The sequence below is a fragment of the Eschrichtius robustus genome, chromosome 4, assembly GCF_028021215.1.
Source record: "Eschrichtius robustus isolate mEscRob2 chromosome 4, mEscRob2.pri, whole genome shotgun sequence".
NCBI classification, from domain to species: Eukaryota; Metazoa; Chordata; class Mammalia; order Artiodactyla; family Eschrichtiidae; genus Eschrichtius; species Eschrichtius robustus.
In genome coordinates, this window is record NC_090827.1 from 10,286,728 (window position 1) to 10,308,287 (window position 21,560).

The 21,560-nt window shown below is 41.5% G+C and overlaps 1 protein-coding gene across 2 annotated transcripts in view; it reads right to left on the reverse strand.

Annotated features, from left to right (window-relative positions):
* GPRIN3 (GPRIN family member 3) overlaps window positions 1–20,973 on the reverse strand; it is a 68,055-nt gene extending 47,082 nt beyond the window's left edge. Inside the window, exon 1 of one of the 2 annotated variants that reach the window (XM_068542453.1) lies at window positions 20,894–20,973. The gene's annotated coding sequence lies outside the window, so the exon portion shown is untranslated. Of the gene's footprint in view, window positions 1–20,108; window positions 20,491–20,893 lie in introns of those variants that run through there. The other variant, XM_068542452.1, reaches the window with a different exon arrangement.
* Window positions 20,974–21,560: the final 587 nt, after the last annotated feature.

Genomic DNA, 21,560 nt, shown 5'->3' on the forward strand with positions numbered 1-21,560 from the left:
TTTCTGTTAGTCTTCAGGTAGTTCTCATAGATAGTTGCTCTGTAAGTAGCTGTAAGTTTGGTGTGTCTGTGGGAGGAGGGAAGTTCAGGGTCTTCCTGCTCTGCCATCTTGGCCACCTTCCCTCTACAGTTTTTTTTAATTAATTAATTAATTAATTAATTAATTAATTAATTAATTAATTATGGCTGTGTTGGGTCTACGTTTCTGTGCGAGGGCTTTTTCTAGTTGCGGCAAGCGGGGGCCACTCTTCATTGCGGTGCGCAGGCCTCTCACTATCGCGGCCTCTCTTGTTGCGGTGCACAGGCTCCAGACACGCAGGCTCAGTAATTGTAGCTCACAGGCCCAGTTGCTCCGCGGCATGTGGGATCTTCCCAGACCAGGGCTCGAACCCGTGTCCCCTGCATTGGCAGGCAGATTCTCAACCACTGCGCCACCAGGGAAGCCCCCCTCTACAGTTTTTGATTAATCATTTGAACACATGGAATAATGTGCCACTGAATTTCAGAGCCACAAGGATCTTGAAAGACCACAGCATCCTGCGCCTTGCCTTGGACAGTTTTCCCCAGAGTTACTGCAGATGTCCCTGAGCCTTTTCTGCTTTCTCACTACGTTTCCTTAATTGTGTACATTTGTACGTTTTCAAGGTGGCTGGTTTGAGATGAGATGCAAGATGTGATCCTGGAAGAGAGGGGTTTCTTTGTTTTGTTTTTTGTTTTTCTTTTCGTTTTAAAAGCAAACTGGTTTTTACCTGAAACAAAGCAGAGATGCTCAGCCTCTTAGATAAAAATTTAAAAAATAATTGGCATGGCACATATAGATTTTATGATTGTTCTATGCTGTCCTGATCACTTATTCTTTAAGACAAAGTAAAAGTGTATACATCAAACCAATATTCTTTTAATTTTTTTTACCTTCACTAGTGATTTTCTGGGTAAACTAAGTTTACATTGCCACCTTCAGGATTGAAATGTTGCATTAATTCCATATAAATGATACATTCCACATTAGGGCAGCGGGAAGCAAATGGGAAAGCTCTTCTTACCCCGGGTTCCTTTGCTATGATTTAACTTTGGCAGGGATGGGAGAAATGTTTTTCGTGCAGGGCACCTTCATGAGTTACTGAAAAACAATATGCTCTTGTCAGGACAGTACGGAGCTCTTCTGAAACCGGGGTGGAACTAGGTTTTACGCTTTAAAGGTTGGGAGATGTTATTGTGCAGCAAATTTAGCCTATGATTTACTTTTAAGAAAGGAACATCACACATATGCAAAATTCACAAGGCTTGGGTTACATTTTTTAAAATTCCTAAAGGATACTGAAAACGGGAATTAATTTCCAGGAGCAATGCTAATAATACCTCCTATTTTAAGCCTATTAAGTATATTGCACTACATACTGTTTCTTATTTATTCTCCACAAGCCAGCAAAGAAAGTATTATTTTCTTAAGTTCAAAATGAGGAAACTCAATTTTATTCCTCATCTGTCTAGAAGACGGTTTTCCCTGCTGACGCCCACCTCTTCCTGACACTCTTCCTTGTTGACTTTCATGTCCACTTTTGGATGGTCCCTTTGTAGCCTTAGATCAAACTTTTTCCTTTCCTGACCCTTATATCTGGGTTTTACTAGGAATTCTTCTCTTCAGTCCTCTTCTTTCCTGTCCTTGGAAATCTCTTTCACACTTAGGGTATCTAACGGTGCTGACCTAATGGCTGTAATTTCAGGCACCACTTTTTCCCCCAACATTGCGTCCTTCTCCATTTTATAGCTGTGGACCTGCATGTCATGCCAGTATCCCAAACTTAACATCCAGCCTAGGATTGGACATCAGTCAATCAATGCCAAAATGAACTTTCCCTCTTGACAGCTCTGTTTCTGTTAATGGCACCAGTGGTCTCCCGGCCAGGTCTGGCTTAAAATCCTGTAGTGATTTTGACAGTTTCAGCTCCCTTATCCCCTATAATCATGCAGTCACCAATTCGTGTCACATCTCTGCCAGAAATATTTGCAACTTTCTTTCCGATAGCCGAGACTCACATTTATATAGCTCTTTAAAATATACAAAGCTCCCACAAATATTCTTTCTTATAATTTCCACATTAACCTCATAGATACAAAGATTGAGGCTTCAGAAACTTATGTGATTTGTCCCATAGCTTAGTGGCAGAGTTAGGACTTGATCCCAGGGCTTCTGACTTCTGCAACCCCTGCCTTCTCTAAGTCATGCTTGAGCTGGTGTAGGTGCCTCAGGTGTGGTCTTTCTGCTTTGCTCCAGTACAGCTTATATAATCACTAATATTCACTGTCTCATAATCACTGTCAAGTGACATTGTTTTAAAACAGACTGATCATATCATTCTCAGCTCAAAATCCTTCAGTGGCTTCCTATACTGAAAAATGTTCAGAAGAACACTTCCAGTTTGATTTCAACACCGTTTTGGAACATTGCTTCCCCCAAGCACCCTATACTCCAGCCAAACTGAACAAGTCTCAGTTTCTCAAACATACATGTCTCAAGCATTTGCCTGCATTCTTGTGCTCAGGCCATGTACCCCTAGAGTGTGTTCTCTGTCTCTGTTTTTTCTTTCTCTTATTAATTAATTCAGAAATATTGATGTATCAATAGTGTATCAGGGACTGGACTAGATATGGGGGAAAACTAGTAAACAAAACAGAAAAGACCCATTTCTCAAAGAGCTTAGGAACTAAGAATGTTAAAGTTCAGGACAAACGCCACCCTCTCCGCAAAATAACCTTTCCTGATGCTTCCTGGCAGGAAGTGATGACTTCCTCCTCTCAACAGCCATAGTACAGTGAGAAAACCTCTATTATAGGATTTATCATAATCTGATTGAATTATAGTTACTGAGTCACATGTCTTATCTCTCACCCTAGGTTGTAAACTCCATCTCTGACAGATTCTAAGTAGCCTGGTATCAGCGCTCACAGCATGTAGAACAGCACTTCCCATATTATAAGACCTTAATAAATCAGATTGTGAATAATTACTTTCAGGGTCTGTGAATATGAGATTGGGGAAAAAGGGGGGCGCAGCCCATTTACACACAGACAGCAGATGACACGGAAGGCTCATACTACTCTCACACACATCCACCGGATGGTTAACATAACATCATTTTAAGCAACAGAATGCTCAGCTGATATCCAGGGCCTCCCTCCATTTAAAGAGAGTTTTGAGATCTAAACTAACCCGAGATTTCTGGACATCAGAGCACAAATCTGTTCAATCTGCACATTTTTCTGTGTCAATAAACAGAGAATAGGATTAGCATCTTCTCCATATGGCCTGCTTTTCTGATTTCAGAACCAGGAGGATGTTAAAATTTGGACCATGATTCGAGGCTAAATTTATTTTTTAAGAATTAAAAAAAAATTATGTACAGTAAGATTTTCTTTTTTTGGTATACAGTTCTGTGAGTTTTGACAAATACATCGTTGTATAACCACCACCACAATCAAGATATAAAACTATCCTATCATCCCCCAAAGAAATTCCTTTGGGAACTGACTATTCCACTGTAGTCAAACTGTCCCCCACTCATCTGTGCTCTACTCCTGGTTTTGTTTTTTCCCGATTGTCATGTGATGATAAAAGTACAGAACTGTTTCGGGCTGCCTTCTTTATTTGGCATAATATATGTGAGGTTCATCTGTGTTGTGTATATCAATAGTTTGTTCCTTAACACTGCTGGATAGTATTCCATTGCACAGGTGTGCCACTGTCTGTTTATTCATTCTCTAGTTGAGGGATATTTTAAGTATTTCCTGTTTTTGGTGATTATGACCGAGAAATAGGTCTTTGTGTTACCATAGGTTTTTATTTCACTTAAGTAAATAGGAGTGGAATTGCCAGGTCAAATGGTAAGTGAATGTTTAACTTTATAAGTAATTGCCAGATTTTCCATAGTAGCTGTACCATTTTGTATTCCTACTAGCAGCATATGAGAGCTCCAGTTGCTTCACATTCTTGCCAACCCTTGGTATTGTCAAGTTTTTTTGTTTCTTTGTTTTGTCTTTGTCATTCTAGATGTATAGTGTGGAACAGAATTTTAAAACTTCATCTTTTTAGAACCATAATATTTCCATTTCCATATTAAGCACACACTTAACACTTCCTCCTCTCCCTTTGCTTGAATCTCTGTGTTCTCTCTCCTACTAGATTGCAGATTCATTAGTGGATAAGGAGTAAATGCTAGCCACCTGTGTAAATATGATGCACTGTTACCCCAGCCCAAGTGCAGAGATTTGCAACAATAGGCCAATACCACATGCTTCTTCAATAAATGCATCTCTATGATCAGATTAGATCAACACACACAACAATACAACTAATGCATCCAAAACGTAAGATAGTATTGCCTAATTTCATCAGTTGTTGTATACCACAGGAATTTTTATAAAACTATGCATTTTCCTTCCTTGTTATGGATATTTCCATTTTTATTTGTGTAAACTATAGATTTTTGTTTTCTTGCTTTACTAAGCAGTAAATTAGAAAATATGGTTAGCATGGCAAAATATGGTTGTGATCTGTTTTTTGACAGATTTCTTGTGCGTATATGAAAGACAAGATTTTTCTTCCTAGTACTTAAGTAAGGGATAATGGATTATTTATTTATAATTTATTTTTTGAGTTAGATCACTTACTTGTATGTTAATGTGTTTTTTAAGTGAGAGAGAAAACAGTTGGAATTACAAGGGGTACCCAACTGTAGACATCATTTATCAAGTGAGTTGGGGGCCAAAAAAAAAAGGGGTTGAGAGTCACTGATAATGACTCAAAGAATCTCAAAAGTGGAATAAGTCTCAGAAGCTCTGAAGGCCAACCTCCCAGTCATTGCAGGAATTCTGGCTATAGCAGCTGGTTGAATACTTCTACCATTAATAAGCTCACCACTTCATATAGCACCACTGTATACATCCTTACAAGCAAAAGAGTCTCAAAGATAGCGAGGGTGGGAGGGAGGGAGAGGCAAGAGGGAAGAGATATGGGGACATATGTATATGTATAACTGATTCACTTTGTTATAAAGCAGAAACTAACACACCAGTGCAAAGCAATTATACTCCAATAAGATGTTAAAAAAAAAAAAGGCTCAAAGAAAAACAAAAAATAAAGAAAAGAAACATCGGGAAGGCAGCTTCTCTCTCTAAACGAGCTTTTGCTTTTCTGTAACATAATATTATACGAACCTTCTGTAGCACCTACAGAAATCTAAAAATGGAGTTTGGTATCTACTGTGGCAGAAAATATGTTTATCGTTATATCACCCAGACATGTGCTGAGTTAATCTCATTAACTTTTATATTGCAAGATGATATATATTTTGAAGAGATGAGCTCAGTGGCTTAAATGACATAAATCTTGGAACTTTTTTTATAAATACTCCTTCTGAAGCTTTAGGTTTTGAGTGTAAGTAAACCAACAACTTATAGTTGTGTATAGAAGAAAATTTGTATAAAATAGAATAAAACGTCTGCAACGTAATCCACGAGCAGATTGGATTCTGAGTCCTTTAGCAGGAAGGATTCTTGCAGAATTCAAAAACAAGGGACTGTCTGACCTTAGACATTTCTCTTCCTATTGGCTAGTTTCTGTGATGGTTTTGTACCAGCTGTCAATTTAGCTCAGATCGAAATCCATTCCCAGAATTCCCTTCTCTAAATGATTCTTCGTTACAATTGGTTACAAGGGAAACCTAGGTGAGGTTTGGAAGGCAGAAGTGAAGCGGCAGTGTTTCTGCTTTCAGAAGGGCAGTGTGGTGCAACAGGTGCTGGGCGCTGATCTTCCCGTTCACCTTGGTGGAGTCGGGCAGCGGCCAGGCTTTGGTCCTTTGCCTCCCACCAGATCCCCATCTTCACCTTCTGGCCCAGGTGCACGAACAGCTTTGCAGTGCAGAGTGCCAGCTCCTTCCACAGTTCTCCCAGGTCACTGAGGCTGGAGGAGACAGGAGTCCAACACAGGTTCTAGTCTGTCCTTGCTTGTCTCCACTTCACATCCAGCTTTTCTTTCCACTGCCAGCTCTGCTAACCTATGATGACTTCAGACACAATACCAGATGCAAAAGCAACCACTGCTCATAAACTTTTCTATAAGCTCCCACAACTGTGCAAGGTCTAAAACTTATAATAAATCCATTATTCCAAATCACCATAGTGGTTCTGCTCTCCTAACTGATATGGCTTCCATTAAATCATTTCTATTCAGAATACATACTTGGTTACAAATATTCTCTTTGTGCATGGCTTTCTTTCTTTCTTTGAAATTTATGATGGTGTCAAATGCAATCGTACTGATTTATTAAGCCTAAGTATATCATTTTATTTTACCTTCTGTTTGAGAAAGGGACTTGACATATGCTCTTTTGCCCGATTCCCCTCAGAACTACTGGGCTGGGGAATTAGAAGTTTGATGCAACACCAGAGAATACAGAAAAACTAACAAACTAATTTGAACTTTGGTGCAATTACTAGCATTAAAAACTACCCGCACTAACTAGCTGTTTCTTCAAAATATGTTTTAATGTGACACTTGGAATGTTATACCTGCTATGACAAAACATAAACATTAAAATTTTGAAAACAATTTCAATTAACTTTTATCACAATGTATGTGCACTGAAAGTAGATAAATACTGCCATGAATGTTTCAACCTCTTATTCTTAATATTAAGATTTTATGGTCTTTTAAGGCAGGGATGCATTTTTCATTTTTACATCCTCCCATAGCGGTACACGGATAAGTCCTTAGTAAACATCAGTTGAACTGAGTAAAAAACAAACTTCAGCTTCCTGTTTTTTACAAGAAAGAAAAGAACAGCAGTACATGAACGAACAACCACAAGCAACTGCATCCTCTGATGCTTTTCTCACTATTATATAGAAACTCCAGCAGGAAACCACAGCTATATCCTTTTTGCCAGTATAGGAGAATCTTATGAATTGCTGGCAAGCATAAAAGAGCTCTATTGACATTACACAGATGTTTTTGACAATTTCTACTTACGACACTCAGGTGCCTTACAACATTTTTGCAATGTTTCTCAAGGACAAATTCCCAAAGAAATATAGTCATAATAATAGTTATACCTTAACCATGTGTTTGGGGGTAAATTATATAGAAAAACAATAAACACCACTGAAACTCAATTCCTACCTCAGTGTAACTGAATTCAAAAAAAACACCTGATGTATGCCTCATTTCACTCAGACCTGTAAAAATTTCTAGCTGACCAACTGCATTGCCCTCTACTCAAAAATCAAGAAAGTACTATTTTTTTTTCCCTTTGTGTTCAAAAGATCCCAAGCATTAGACCACTCTAGCTATGAAATATAGAAAGCCCTTTTTGTCCATTCTCATGTGTAATCCCATTCAGGATTTGCACAACACATGTTTTAAATTTGTAATGTGAGCCTTGATAATGTGTTTTTATCAATGAAGGGACTTTCCACTGAAGATTTTTAGTTGTTCAGGAAGTACAAAGAAAAGATTATGGCAGAAGTCCAGGGCTTTCGAGGGCTTTAACTTCAATGGGAGTAACAGACATGTATACTCATTTAAAACTGAAGTCAGGGGTACAGAATTCTGTAGCTTTCTTGTTTGCCCACATTACCTAGTATGTAAGTTCTCCACAGAATGTTTGTTTCAGGAGTATGTGGCGTAAATGAATGAATGCATGAATGCTTGCTGCTGACGGAGGGGGAAGATAAGAAGCGTATCTTTAAGGTCCAGAAAAGGCTGAAGAGAACTAAAATTTAGAAAACAGGCCCAGGAATAAAGACTGTTAAAAATAATTGGACAGGGCTTCCCTGGTGGCGCAGTGGTTGAGAATCTGCCTGCTAATGCAGCGGACGCGGGTTCGAGCCCTGGTCTGGGAAAATCCCACATGACGCCGAGCAGCTGGGCCCGTGAGCCACAACTACTGAGCCTGCGCGTCTGGAGCCTGTGCTCTGCAACAAGAGAGGCCGCGACAGTGAGAGGCCCGCGCACCGCGATGAAGAGTGGCCCCCGCTCGCCGCAACTGGAGAAAGCCCTCGCACAGAAACGAAGACCCAACACAGCCATAAATAAATAAATAAATAAAATTAAAAAATAATTGGACATTAGAGCTAGAATTGATCTTAGGGATTCCTGGACTCACCTTCTCATTTCTAGAGAGAACCTGAGGTGCCTTGGGCAATGACATGATTTCATGTACCACTTTCACAGATTGTGACACCTGTGTACCTCTCATGATTTCTGTCTTATGTACTTCTTATCTAAATGATTTTTGACTTAATATTTTTCATTCAATTGACTGTAACTGCTGCACTAGTTAAAAATATTAGCCTAGCCTTAAGAAATGATACCTGTAAGATCACAGGTTTGTTGTGCCAGTGATATGTTTTTCATATAGCATATTTTAAAATATATACTTTAAAATTTATTCTAAGTATTTTTATATTAAAAGAAATTCATAACTATTCAATACAAAGTAAATCCGTATACTACCTAAGATCATCTCACAGGTCACTGATGGAAATCTCCCACACTTTGAAAAGCAGTGCATTCTACTGTGTTACCCTCTGGAACAGAGTTTGTATTCTGAAACAACACAAAGTGGTAAAGACATTCCATATTGATGACAAGAGTCCAGTGACAAGCCTAGTGCCTGCAGGGGACTTCTGTTTTCTTTAACTAGAAAAAAAATCAATCACTTATTACTTAAAAAAAAACTACGGCAGAAGTCACAACTTGAAAACAATTAGTGGATTTTCATGTTTGAAATGGACAAATATATGTATATCCATCCTCCTGACAAGCACCATTAGTTTGTCAGAAATAGAGTTTTAAGAAGGAATTTGTCTCAAATGGGCCTCCTGTACATAGATTACCTTTTGTTCAGCCTTCAATTTGCAACCAGAACACTTAGCTGCAAGCTATAATAAGGAATCGCTCACTTTCATAAGTAAATGAATGTCTGTGATTAAAACATCAATCACGGAAACACTAGTTCTATAAATAGTTTCTAGGTCCAAAGTCCATTGGGAAAGCTAAACACAGACTCGTGCCTGGTTTTCTTTCTTGTTATATGTGTGTATGTGCACATGTGTGTGCACGTGACTGTGTGAAATCGGTTTTTCTTTCAAGAAACAGACATGTTGTTTGTAGGACATATGTGTCACCTGGATATTCTGATAAAACGTTTTGTTTTGCTAGTTTACCACCTATACAAAGATTTTTAAAGTTTCAACCTAAAATGTTTTGTCCTTGAGCTCCCCCTGTTTGCTGAAAGAATGACTTATCACTGATCTAGAAGCTTTCACATTTGCTCTTTAAACAACATGAAATGAAATCTGAGATAGGAAAGAACAGTCTGTAAAATCCTGCCCATTCCTCGTATTTTGACTCATAGTATTAATGTTAATAATGTTCATATATTGCAGTGTATGTAGCCCAGTGCCTTTGAAGTTGTAGACAACTCTGGATTCTCACACAGCTCTATCAATTAGTATCAGAGGGACTCTGGGCAAGTTACTGAATCTGTTTCCTCCTCTCTAAAATGGGGAAAATAATAGTACAAACCTCACAGATTTGTTTAAATGAGAAATGAGTTTAGCAGATGCTACTGGCAGAGGAGCCTAAAGAATGAAGTTTTGAAAGGGTCAGAGGTCATTAATTATACACCTCTATAACCTACCCATGTCCGGTTTCCTCACAGTGGAAAGCAGATGGATAAAGAGAAATGTATTCCGTTCTCTCGTGCCCCAGAACCAAGACGGCCAAGAGGCCTGAGTGGGTCCTTTGGTCTCTTGCTCCCATTAACCCCGCTTTACTTCCTCTTCCCTCGTGTGTCTGGCTGGTCTTTTGTTCCTTCCCACTCATTGTCATTAGTTCTGTAATCCAGGTACCCTCCCCCCTTTTCCCTCTGCCACTACCTTCTGGGCAGCAAGGCTAGGAAGTTCTCCTCTAAGTAGGGGTAAACACACGGAGATGCAGTCATTCACCAGGGCTTTGCAGAGACGTGAATTACCATTTGAACTTTCAGGGTCCTAACCCTGGAGAGAAAAACCAGGGTAAAGTGATGAGCGCCACCTTAGAAAAAAGAAGATAGTACGAGGGCATAGGGCATCTCACTGAGCAACTGTGAAAACAGACAGGTATTTTCCGTACCCTGAAACGGGTACATTACCCAACAATGATCTGACTCAAGATCATCCCCCCCAGGGTGGAGGTAATCCCTGAGAGTCTAAGTAATGGTGTAAAGCCATGATCTTTAAACCATCTAATAATACACTAGTGTATCACAAACTGTTTATGAGCAATGATAAAGTACCAATGACAACAAATGATTTATGAAAAGAATAATTTAGAGCAGTTTTCTCTCACGTCAGCTATGCCAATCTCGATAATAGTCATTTCTAGAATAATGTTACCTCATTCATCTCAGTTGCATTTGTAGATGTTTTCTTGAATCGAAAAGAAAGAGAGGGGATGAAGTTACACAGAGTTTCTGGTATACTCATGGGGAGGAAACGTCCTATAGTATTCAGACTAGCCACCAGCAGAAACTTAGAAGATTTCTTAATCTTATATCTGTCCCATCTTAGTCACTCTTGGGACCCTCTGTTTCTTAGTTGTTTTTAGCAGGATGAAGTTGAAAATACATGTATCTATGTTTTTATTTTTGATGGCATGAAGGAAGTACAGCGTGGGAAAGACTTCTTCTAGTTTTCATGTTGGCCTGGCTAGGAAAAAAGGAACCCAGGTGTGGCGAGAAGGTGGTGAAGCTGTGAAGACGGACGGAAATTGAACTGAATTGCTGGGGCCTGAGGAAGGAAGAGGGAGGTACAGGGGTTGCTTGGTTGGGACTGAGAAAGAAGTCTGGTTGTTAGGCTGTTGGGGAAATCCCGGAGATCCTGACCAGGAAAAGAGTCCAGTGTAACCTTGCTGAGCCACATTTATCAATAAGGTTATCTAATCCAGTAGTCTGGGAATTATTTTGAAAGTTCAGATTATGTTTTATTCAACTTTGAATCCCTAGCACATAGCGCAGGGTCTAAGATATAAAGTACTCAACGCCAATTTATTAAATGAGGAATGCTTTTATTTGACTTACCAAGCAGAAGTACTGATGTACCCTCAATCCAGTCCAGTTCAGATTATTAACTTTGATCATCCCTTCCTGAGACTTGGACTCACCACTCAAAAGCCACAAACCCCAGAGGGATGATCTTTAAAAACCCATCACTGCAATTTGAAACATCAAAATAACCACCAGGGGAATAGGAGAAGAGTTTCATAAGAGAGCATAAAAGTTTCAGTGTAACTAAATTTAAGGTACTTAAAATCACTAAGAAAAAAATAACTTTATCCCTAAAGAATTTGAACACCTCTGGTTTTGTATATATTATCAGTACACTTCAGGTGATGCCTACTACTTAAAGATTTGGACATTATTCTAGAAGGAAATACACTCTGTCCCAAGAAAGCACGGAGTTGATGTAGCACCGTGTCCTCCGCTGGCTTCCATTGATACTATTCTCAGCACTGTCTTCTTGGAGTGAAGCTGCTGAAGCACTGATACTTTGGGCTTAATAATTAGGTGCGACGACGTTTTTAGAAGCCAGGTGGGAGGCACGATGTGGAGGTGGCAGGCATGAAGTGTGCACGAGGAAGGAGAGTGGCAGCGGGAGTTGAGAAAGTAGGAGAGATGTCAGAGCTGAGAAGAGCTTTCTCTACTTTAGGGATCTGCCTGCGTTTTCCATCTTGTTGTCTCCAAAGGGCCTTTGTTTTTATTTACAACACGAGTAAATCAACCCTGACAGAGTCACCTCATTTTCAGCCACATGAACAGAGCAGTTCCACACAATCAAGTAGCCAGACTGCACAGGGATCTGGGCAGCTGCAGTCACAGGTTGGAAGCACAGCCAACTACCATCGTTAGGTGACCCTTCCTCAGGTGTGCAGGCCACAGCTACAAACTGGGATACGAGTCGATACCACCCCTGACGGTTTATTCTCAACTGCCCTGCCTACCAAACAGAATGTACCATCTACTGAAAGCTCGAGATATGCTTTGGGCTTTCAGGAGGCTATGCATGTGTCGTGTCTATGGAAAGAGTTGTACGTAAAACAAAGATATGGTGCATTTAAAAATATATAAAGCTAAACAACAAGGACCTACTGTAGAGCACAGGGAACTATACTGAATATTTTGCAATAACCTGTAAGCGAAAAGAATCTGAAAAAGAATACATATATATACACATATGTATACACACACACACACATATATATATAACTGAATCACTTTACTGTACACCTGAAACTAACACTATATTGTAAATCAACTATACCTCAATTTAAAAAAAAGCAAAAAAAAAAAAAAATAAGCAATCCAATGTAAAACTGTAATCATTGGTCATGTTAAAGAATAAATAATTGATCAAACTTTTTGTTTGTTTTGCTTTTTGCAACACGTGGTAGAGTAAAAAGCAAGCAAACAAAAATTTCCACTATTCTCTTCTTAACAGACCAGGTCAACTCAGTTTGTATTCATTACCCTTTCACAGAATCTACATATTCTGATGATGAAAACTGTTTAGACTCTCGCTATAGTTTACGGGGCTTAACTACATTCAGCACAGTGGCCTCTCTACTGTGTAGAGTCCCATCAATTTCATGAGCACACTCACAGCACCGGAGAGCTCAGTGGTACTTAGAAAACATCTCGTCCAGGCTTTGTGAACTCAGTATCTACGGCTTCTAGGTAGCTCACACAATTAAGGGAAGCTGTTGAGTACAAGGGACTTATATGAAGTCTCAATGTCAGGGAGACAATAGGGAGTAGTGGGGTCTGAAGTGTAATAAAGAGGTAGCACATACTGTTATTCAACTCCAGCTTAGAGAATGTGGGTTGGTGTTTCATTTTTATAATAGATCTTCTGATTTTTAAATACTGGCCTAATTAAAAAGAAATACCTGCAGGCCAAGTAGAACACGATCATCCTGCTGGGCCCACAGACTGCCAGTTTTCAATGTCTGATCTGTCTGGGCAGTTTAAGTGAAGTGCAGCAGATCCCTCAGATGCTCATGGCAAAGGATTCTTTCGTTCTGAGAATCTACATATGTAGACAAGAAATCATCCCCCACGTGAAAGGAGAAGGCATAGCCATTTTCACTCAGTCAGAGCTTAGCCCCTGACCTTGACATTGACAGATTTCTGCTCTCTGACTGCTTTCAGAACTTGTTCAACGTGAAAAACAAAACCAATCCTCCACACCCATTTGTCATAAGCAATTTTTACATATTCAAGGATGCAGGGAGAAATGTACACCTATTTATTAACCTTAGCTCTGGTTAAAATTCTCATTAGCATTAAAATTCTAGTCACTTCAGTTTTGCCTGCATATTTCAAGGAGAAACAATTTGTAGGATTCAAGGAAAGGCATGCTTAGAGAACAACACAAGTAAGGATAAATTAAACATTCATGCCATGGGGACTTCCCTGGTGGCGCAGTGGATAAGACTCTGTGCTCCCAGTGAAGGGAGCCTGGGTTCGATCCCTGGTCAGGGAACTAAATCCCACACGCATGCCACAGCTAGTTCACATGCCGCAACTGGGGAGCCTGGGAGCCTCGGCTGAGGAGCCTGCCTGCCTCAACTAGGAGTCTGCGTGCTGCAACTAAGGAGCAGGTGAGCCACAACTAAGGAGCCTGCCTGCCTCAACTTAGACCTGGTGCAACCAAATAAATAAATAAATATTAAAAAAAAAATTCATGCTATGTATAAAATAGAGTTAGAAACAGGTCTAAAGAAGCATGGAGAGTTTGCTGAAATAATTGAGCTTTAAACCATGTTTTGAGGGGATTGAGAAACTAATTTCAGATGAAGAAATAAGCATTCCAAAATGATGTAATGGCAAAGGCAAAGACCAAAGTCCAACAAAGTGGAACCCACAATGAATCAAATATCTTTTGCATTTTTGAACAATAACAAAATTTTTTAAAAGTGTATCATGAGAAGGCACATTCACATCAGAGTGGAAAAAAAAGAAAAGCAGTTTAAAAATTCTATATTATATTCGGCAGCCCTGTCCTACACAGGTGTAATTCAGAACAAACACCCAGACGCGATGCAAAATTCTGAATCCTGATATCTGCCATATTGTCCTTATTAAGGCAGACATACAGGCACAGGGTATTAGATTTTAGAAAAACTGTCAACAAGAATTGAAACAAAAAGTTCTCTGATTCCTCAGAAAATATACTGAACACAAACATTTAACTCCCTCAAGCATTTCATTTACCCAAAGTTTTACGTTATAAAGAAAGTCTCCCATAGACACAATATGGTTAGTTTAATTTGAGTCTATTTAGAAGTCAATATCGTGAAAAAACAATCAAGAATCTGTCCACGTAAAACATCTTGAGTATTCCCCCTAAACTAGATCTCTCACTTTGTTGGACCATTTGCAATTCAGGCTTTAAAAAAAAAGGATTCTCTGCAACTTCCTTTGCCTCCAGAAAATTAGTAGGTCCAATTAGATTTTTTAAGGAGCTCTGGAGCTCTCTGCCCAGCTGTCTGTTACTGAATTAGCAACAGTCCTGAGGTCCCTAGAGGCGCTTGTGACTTTGTGGATTTTTACTCTCTGGCCTTGAGTTTTTTTCAGGGATTGCTTGCTTCTGCCAGTATCACAGGCTGTGACTACTGACTAAAGCAGTCTTCCTAGGGATGGCTTGGGTACCCACTGGGTTTAGGACCCAAGAATTAACATTTTAAAATTGAATCTGGTGTGTAAGGCCAAGAAAGCACCTGGCCTCAGATCACACAGCTGATCCCCGCAATTTTTCTGCCCCATCAGACCCTTGAGACAGAGATCACTGCATTGACTCGCAATTTGGGAGGAAGGGCTGCAGGAGTAATTTGATTTCCCTCCCCCTACCACTGAGGAGCCCTCAGACCCTCACTTCAGGTCCTGTTCCTCCTCCCCTTAGTGGAGAATCAGTGGAGAATTAGAAAGCGGAGGTCTAGATTGTTTTGCCCCAGTTCTAAGAGTGATTTAGGACAATTTATTAACTTGTCTGGGACTCACCTGTAATCTGTCTACTTCCTTGTATATAAAGGCAGGACTAAACAGGGGTGTCCAAGTCTGGCTATGGACATCCTTTGGGGACTATTACAGAATACAGATTTCTAAGCCCTACCTACAGACTTGGATTCGGATTCCATAGGTCATAGCATTTAACCCTCCAGCTAAGGGTCAGTTACTACTGACTGAAGATAATAATTCGGGCCCTCAGTTACGCTGCTAGCTTCAAAGTAAAGCTGACAGTCTAATTACAGACATGAAAAATTAGAAAGTTGCTACTGTACTGCCAACTCTAACATGCCCAGATAAAAAGCTGTGAAAATTTTTCTCACCGGCATTCAAGACAGTAATCTGAATTGCAAGAGTATGTATATATATGTATATACATCTTCCCCCATGAAATTCAACAAATGCCTTTTCAATTCAAATGTAGCCTCTAAATGTTTTTATTATTCCAGACTTGACTCATGCAAAAAAGTTAGATTATCACTAGTCTAAACATTCTGATGTGGAGAAAGATGAAAGAGGAGTCCAGGGCATCTTTATAAAAAAGTGAATTTCCATATTTGACTGCCTTTCAAATCAATCAATCGAAGCGCATGAGTCTCTATTTTAACTGGCAGTGGTTCTCCTGGTTAAAGGTACAGCTTTATTCAAGAGGATATCAATATCATGAGATTGTTTTATTGCTTAGGAAAGACAGCAAGAGCTGAGAGTAGCCCACCAAAAGTTTTCAGAAACACAAGTAATGACTTTTTTCTGATTTTACCGCCTCAAAATAACTATTTAGCTATAGCAAAACATTCTGATGTTAATTTCTCAAAATGCCTGTAAACATATTTACATATTTAGCTAAAATGATGGACAAGTCAGAGAGCAACTGAAAGAGAAAATCTGGCAGTTTCTGCCCTTCCTTTTGGGATTCTGAGTGCCAAGTGGTCTGATTCATCTTCACAGAGCTGCCAGTGCCTAGCACGGGGCGTTACACCTACAAGGCACTCAAGAAAGAAGACTTGCTGAAAACGATAGAAGGGTCTGCTCTATTTATGACAATCACTTGATCACCCTTGACCCTCTGTGCCAATGACTATACTTGTGTTCTGAGAAATGAAATAATCATGCTACAATGTGGTGTGTCACATAACTTCAATAATTCAACCATTAAATTCATTTGAAACAAGCCTTAGCCATTAAATGATTGCAAAAGAAAGAAAAAGATGGCAGGAAATAAGAGATTAATGACTGACATGATGGCCCTTCTGTCTAGATTTTCCTAAAGTACCAGGATTAGGAAAAGAAATCTTAGATAGAAAATAAATAAATAAATTATAGAAATAAGTGATTTTTGAGTCATATTTTAGTCTAAACAGAAATTCTGCTGTAATTCTCTCCCTCCCAACTCAATATTCATTTTTTTCTTTTCTAAGTGACTCTTAAATAAACCTCACATTACCCCACCTCCTTCTTTACTTCCTCCTCCTATATCACCACCCCTTGCTCACTGCCCACCCAGATTCATCCATCTTTCATAAACTACCTCAAGTTCCACCTCCATTCTGAACTTTTTCTAGACGAATTCAGTCCCCAAGGATCTCCCTCTCTTCTGACTTTACTGCCATGAATTTACTGGTAAATTATGATGCCTTGCCTTTCTCAAGACCAGTTTGTTATTCAGAATATGGCATAAATGCTTGTGTAGTAGATCTCTAGTTGACTCTCGGGTTCTTGCAAACTGGAAGCATCTCTTCTTTGTATCACTTAAAGCAGTAGCTTTTGGACCTTCTGAAACGATGCATAATAAGATATACGTTTTATCATAGTCTGATGTGTATATACATATAGATATCTATTTAAAAGTTCCAAGAACAATACTTATTTACCCGCCTATTCTGTTTTACTCTATTTTGTTTTTCAAAAATAAAAGTGCTATCAGACCCAGTAAATTGACTTCACAACCGGTTGTGACCAGTTCTAGTAGGGCACTTATTGATTACTCTGGGATTGCTGTATGTAATTTCCTTCACTTTAAATAATTGTATAATTATCTGTGGCCTTTGGGCTTTTCCTGAGTTCCTTTTTTTTTTTTTTTTTTTCCTTTTGGAGTCATCTGGGACAATTAAATGCTTGGAATATACAAGTATTTTCCATTCTTTTGCCCTGAGCAATGCTGTCATAAAGATTCCCTGCATTTCTATAAAACTCAAATCTCCATTCCCTCATTCTCTTTTATTTTCGCAATATGCACAGTAGGTGGTAGACATTTCCTGGATGAAGAAATTGAGGCACAGAGAATTCTGACTTCCTCAAGGACATATCTCCCTTTTAATCAGGCTATTGTAAATTAAGGTAAATATGGTTTCTGTACAGTTGAAAGAGATAAACTTGGGTAATATGAACAACACAGAGCCTCAACATGAATGTATTTACCTAACGTGTCTGGATCAAATGGTCTCCTGGCCAGATGAGTTAGCAGCTCTTCTGGATTTCAGTTTGAGGATGTATCCACGTCCTTCTCCATCCCCATCTTTCCATCTTTCTATCCTCACAGTTTTTCAACCACCTAGAGCTACCTGTTCTTCCTGGGCCTCTGTATATTTTGGTCCCTATACCAGGAGTGCCCTTCTCTCTCGTCTTCGCCAGGCTAGCCCCTCATCCTTCAGGTCCCTGGGACTGTTCCTCTCCCCCTCCACACCCTGGCTGCCATAGCACCCTGTACTCTCCCCGTCAGAGCACTCAAGTAGCTGTTCCTCCCTCCCTCCCTCCCAAGTCTTGCAGGCCGAGACTCTTCTATTCCACAATCTAGGACCACGTCGAGTTCAGGATAAAAATATGTAGAAGGCATAAAGGAATCAATAAGAGAGTGCATAAAGAGATGCCACTGAAAAAGTTCGAGTGTGATCTGGGACTGGAATTGTGTGTCCTGACCCTCCGAGGCCAACCTTTCATGATTTTGTGATTCTATGATCAATATTTTAGTGCTTCTTTGAAAGCTGCAGATTTTGTGACTGGAAATTCATACAGTGAAGGATAGCTGTGTCTAATACATTCTTTCAAGTTCATTTAGGGTACAACCAAGGATAGGTTGAAAGGACAAATAATTAAGTGTATTGGGCAAGTGTATTTGTTTTAAGGCAATTTTTAAAAAACACCCAGATTTTAAAACTGCTTGTTGGAACCCACCCTGCCCTCCAATTGAGGCGCTTCTGATTCACATCATGCCTCAGTCCTCTGTTTCCAATATGAAGCTATATACACTGGCAATTTTGCCCTCATCAGTTTCATAAAAGTCTAATGAGTGATTGCGCGAAGCCTCACCGCACCAAAACACACTTTACAAGGATCTCCATGAGTTCCTCTGCACTGTTTTCAAAATAAATTCCGATGATATAACATCTAGGCTTGCCATGGCAATTACTACTTTTTTTTTTCTGTTTATGAATCAACAACCTCTCCCCTCCACTAAACGCACCAAAAAGCTTGAAAAATGTTCTTCGTGATCCTATTTCAAAAGAATATTCTCTAATATAAATTCCTGCCATTCCCAGATAACAACAGAGAAGATTTTCTTCTTTAAGCTGTGACTCATGTATCTTTGTTCCCACAGTTGCTACTCAGGGCAGGCCAATGGTGAACACAATGGAAGAGAAAGAATAGTTTATAACTGGAAAATAAGCAGATTCGGGAGACGTACACTCAAAGCATTATCAAAGTAAAATATGCAGCTGTACCAGCAAGAGCAAACAAAAGCCCACGCAGGAGATGTGTAAATATTTCATGAAGCTAAAGCCTTAATCAACTCTCTCTCCAAATCTTGCTGGTGCTGTAAACACTTCAGTTCCTCCCAGTCCCACCATGACCCAGATTCTTTGCAAAAAACAAAATGAAAACGTGGTCCAATGGATCTTTAACAAATGTGTTAGGAAAAATATTGACATGGAGCATATCCAAGGTATTTGCCTTAACAGGAAGAAGAGGATACCTTAATAAAAGGTGGTTGCTTCTTGGTGACTTTCAGAGCTTCGTTTCTCCCCTCCTCCTCCAAACCACTGCCTTTTTCCCACCACCTGTGCTGCTTTCTGGACCTTCACATCCTCTTAACCTTGAACTACCTACACCCCAAGCCGAGATTTCTCCCAATGCCCCTCCGAAAAGCCCTTGCACCCTTTTGGGGCTTTGCTGCCTTCCCACCACCCAAAATGCACTTTCCAGTGTTTAAATTCCTCTCCGCCCCCCTCTTCACTGTCCATTGTTGCGTCTGAAATTTTGCCTGTATCTTGTAGATCTGCCTGGTTGGCATAAGGATCTGTCTGTGTATTGGCTGACAGTGTTCTTCAGTGATTTCTTTTCTAAAATCCGTCTCCGAAGAACTGTTTATAGACTCTAGTCTCTACCCTTATTCAGTGTGGTTCCAAAGTTCACCTCTAGATACTAAACAGGTCTCTGCAATGATTTCCCTTTATCAACCTCTGCCCGCCCTTCTCTCTCCGCCTATCTCAAGAAAAACTGTATATGTGTAAATGTGTGGATACACACGCACACAAACGCATGTATATTATATATAACGATAGTATGTTTCCCTTAAAGGAAATAAGCGTAGGAAAATGAGAAAAATGCCTGTGTAGTATTGCCAAACACGCGCGCACACGCGCACACACACACACACACACACACACTCCTATCTGGATATTCAGTGTGCAGACCTGATTGATTATAAATACTTCTCCCAAGCACAAGAACAGCAGGCGTCTTCTCTCTTTTACCTTCAAAGCCAGAGCCTAAGGGAGCAATGACCTTGCCGAGAAATTCATCACCCGCGAGAAAGACGGCCCCTCCTGGAGCTCAGGCTGGGACGGGGACGAGAGCAACAGGCAAAAAGGACCACCTGGCAAAATGTGGGACCGAATCCACTCCCCACCAGTACTGAGCACCCCGCAAAGCTCCGGTCCCCTAGGGCTGGACGCCGGGCAGAGGTGGCTCGGGGGGCCGGCTCCTCCCGCGGCCGCCGGTCGCCTACCTGCTGTCGCCCGGCTCTCCCGGCGCGGCGGGGCCGCTGCCTGCGCTGTGCCGGCGGCCTCCCGTCGCATATCCCGAGCAGCGGCTCCCGGCGCCACGCCGATGCCTCGGGCGGGCTCGGCAGCGGCGGTCCTCTTCACACGCGTTGCGGGAGCGAGCGGGGCGCTAGCAGGAACTGCAATTACTACGCAAAGCGCAGAGGCGGCGCGCAGGGGCCGGGCGGAGACGCCGGGGGGCACCGCGGGGCACTGAGCCAAGCTGGAGGTGGGCGTTCACGTGCCCGACTGCTCACCCGTTAGGCCCGGGCTGCGGCCATCTGTCCTCGCCGGCGGTGCTGCCCCGCCCGAGCCTCCGGGGAAGGGGTGGGGGGGGGGGGGGCGGCGGCGGCGGCGGCACCACCGGCGGCAGCTCGGGCAGCGGCTCCGGCACCAGCAGGCCGCCGAGCTCCGCCCCCGCCGCGGCCCCGCCCAGCCCGCTCGTCCCTGGGGAGGGGCTTGCGGCGGCTGCTACGGCGGGCCGGGGGGCAGCCGGGCGCGGGCTGGCGGGCTGCGGAGCCCCTGCAGGCAGACCGGCAGCAGATGGAAAGTTAAGAGAAGGATTACGGTAGAGGGCTGGGGCCGAGAGCGACTCAGCAGGGATTCCGGCTCTTGCTCCCTCCCGCAGGTCCCCAGACTCCATGCTGTGTCTAGACGCCAGCAGACGGTTTCTCATAAAGCCACGCGCCGGGGAGCTCTGAAAGCAGGGAGACCACCCAGCGTTTCCTGTGTGTTGCAACATGTACGGTACCTGCGTGTTTGGAGATGGCATTGTTGCTAGGGTTCCTGTCCCCCTCGCCCCACTGCGCTCTCCTGGGCGTGGATGGCTTTGGAAAGTGTCCACTCAAAGCGGCTCCAGCAACACTGAATGGATGTGTAGTATGGCTAGCGGCTGTAGATGGTGCAAATGATTCAATGAAAAGGAATCCTATTCACTCAGGATTTGCTGGCAGGCACTGTGCGAAATGCCTTATATGCAGCCTCTGTAATTCTCATAGTGACCCAGTGAGGTGGGTGTTATTCTCCACCTTATTGATGAGAAAACGGAGGCTATGATGATTCAATGAAAAGGAATCCTATTCACTCAGGATTTGCTGGCAGGCACTGTGCGAAATGCCTTATATGCAGCCTCTGTAATTCTCATAGTGACCCAGTGAGGTGGGTGTTATTCTCCACCTTATTGATGAGAAAACGGAGGCTTTGATGATTCAGACACTTCGCTTGAGGTCACACAGTAGTGACCTGCACAGCTGGGATTCAAAACGCTGCAAAATGTATCCTCTCTCCCATGGGAATCTCCTGGGGATCTTGTTAAAATGTAGATTCCGATTCCGTATGCCCAGAGTGGGCCTGAGGGTCTGCATTACTAACAAGCGCACAGGGGATGCCCGTGATGCTGGCCAAGGGACAAAACTTTC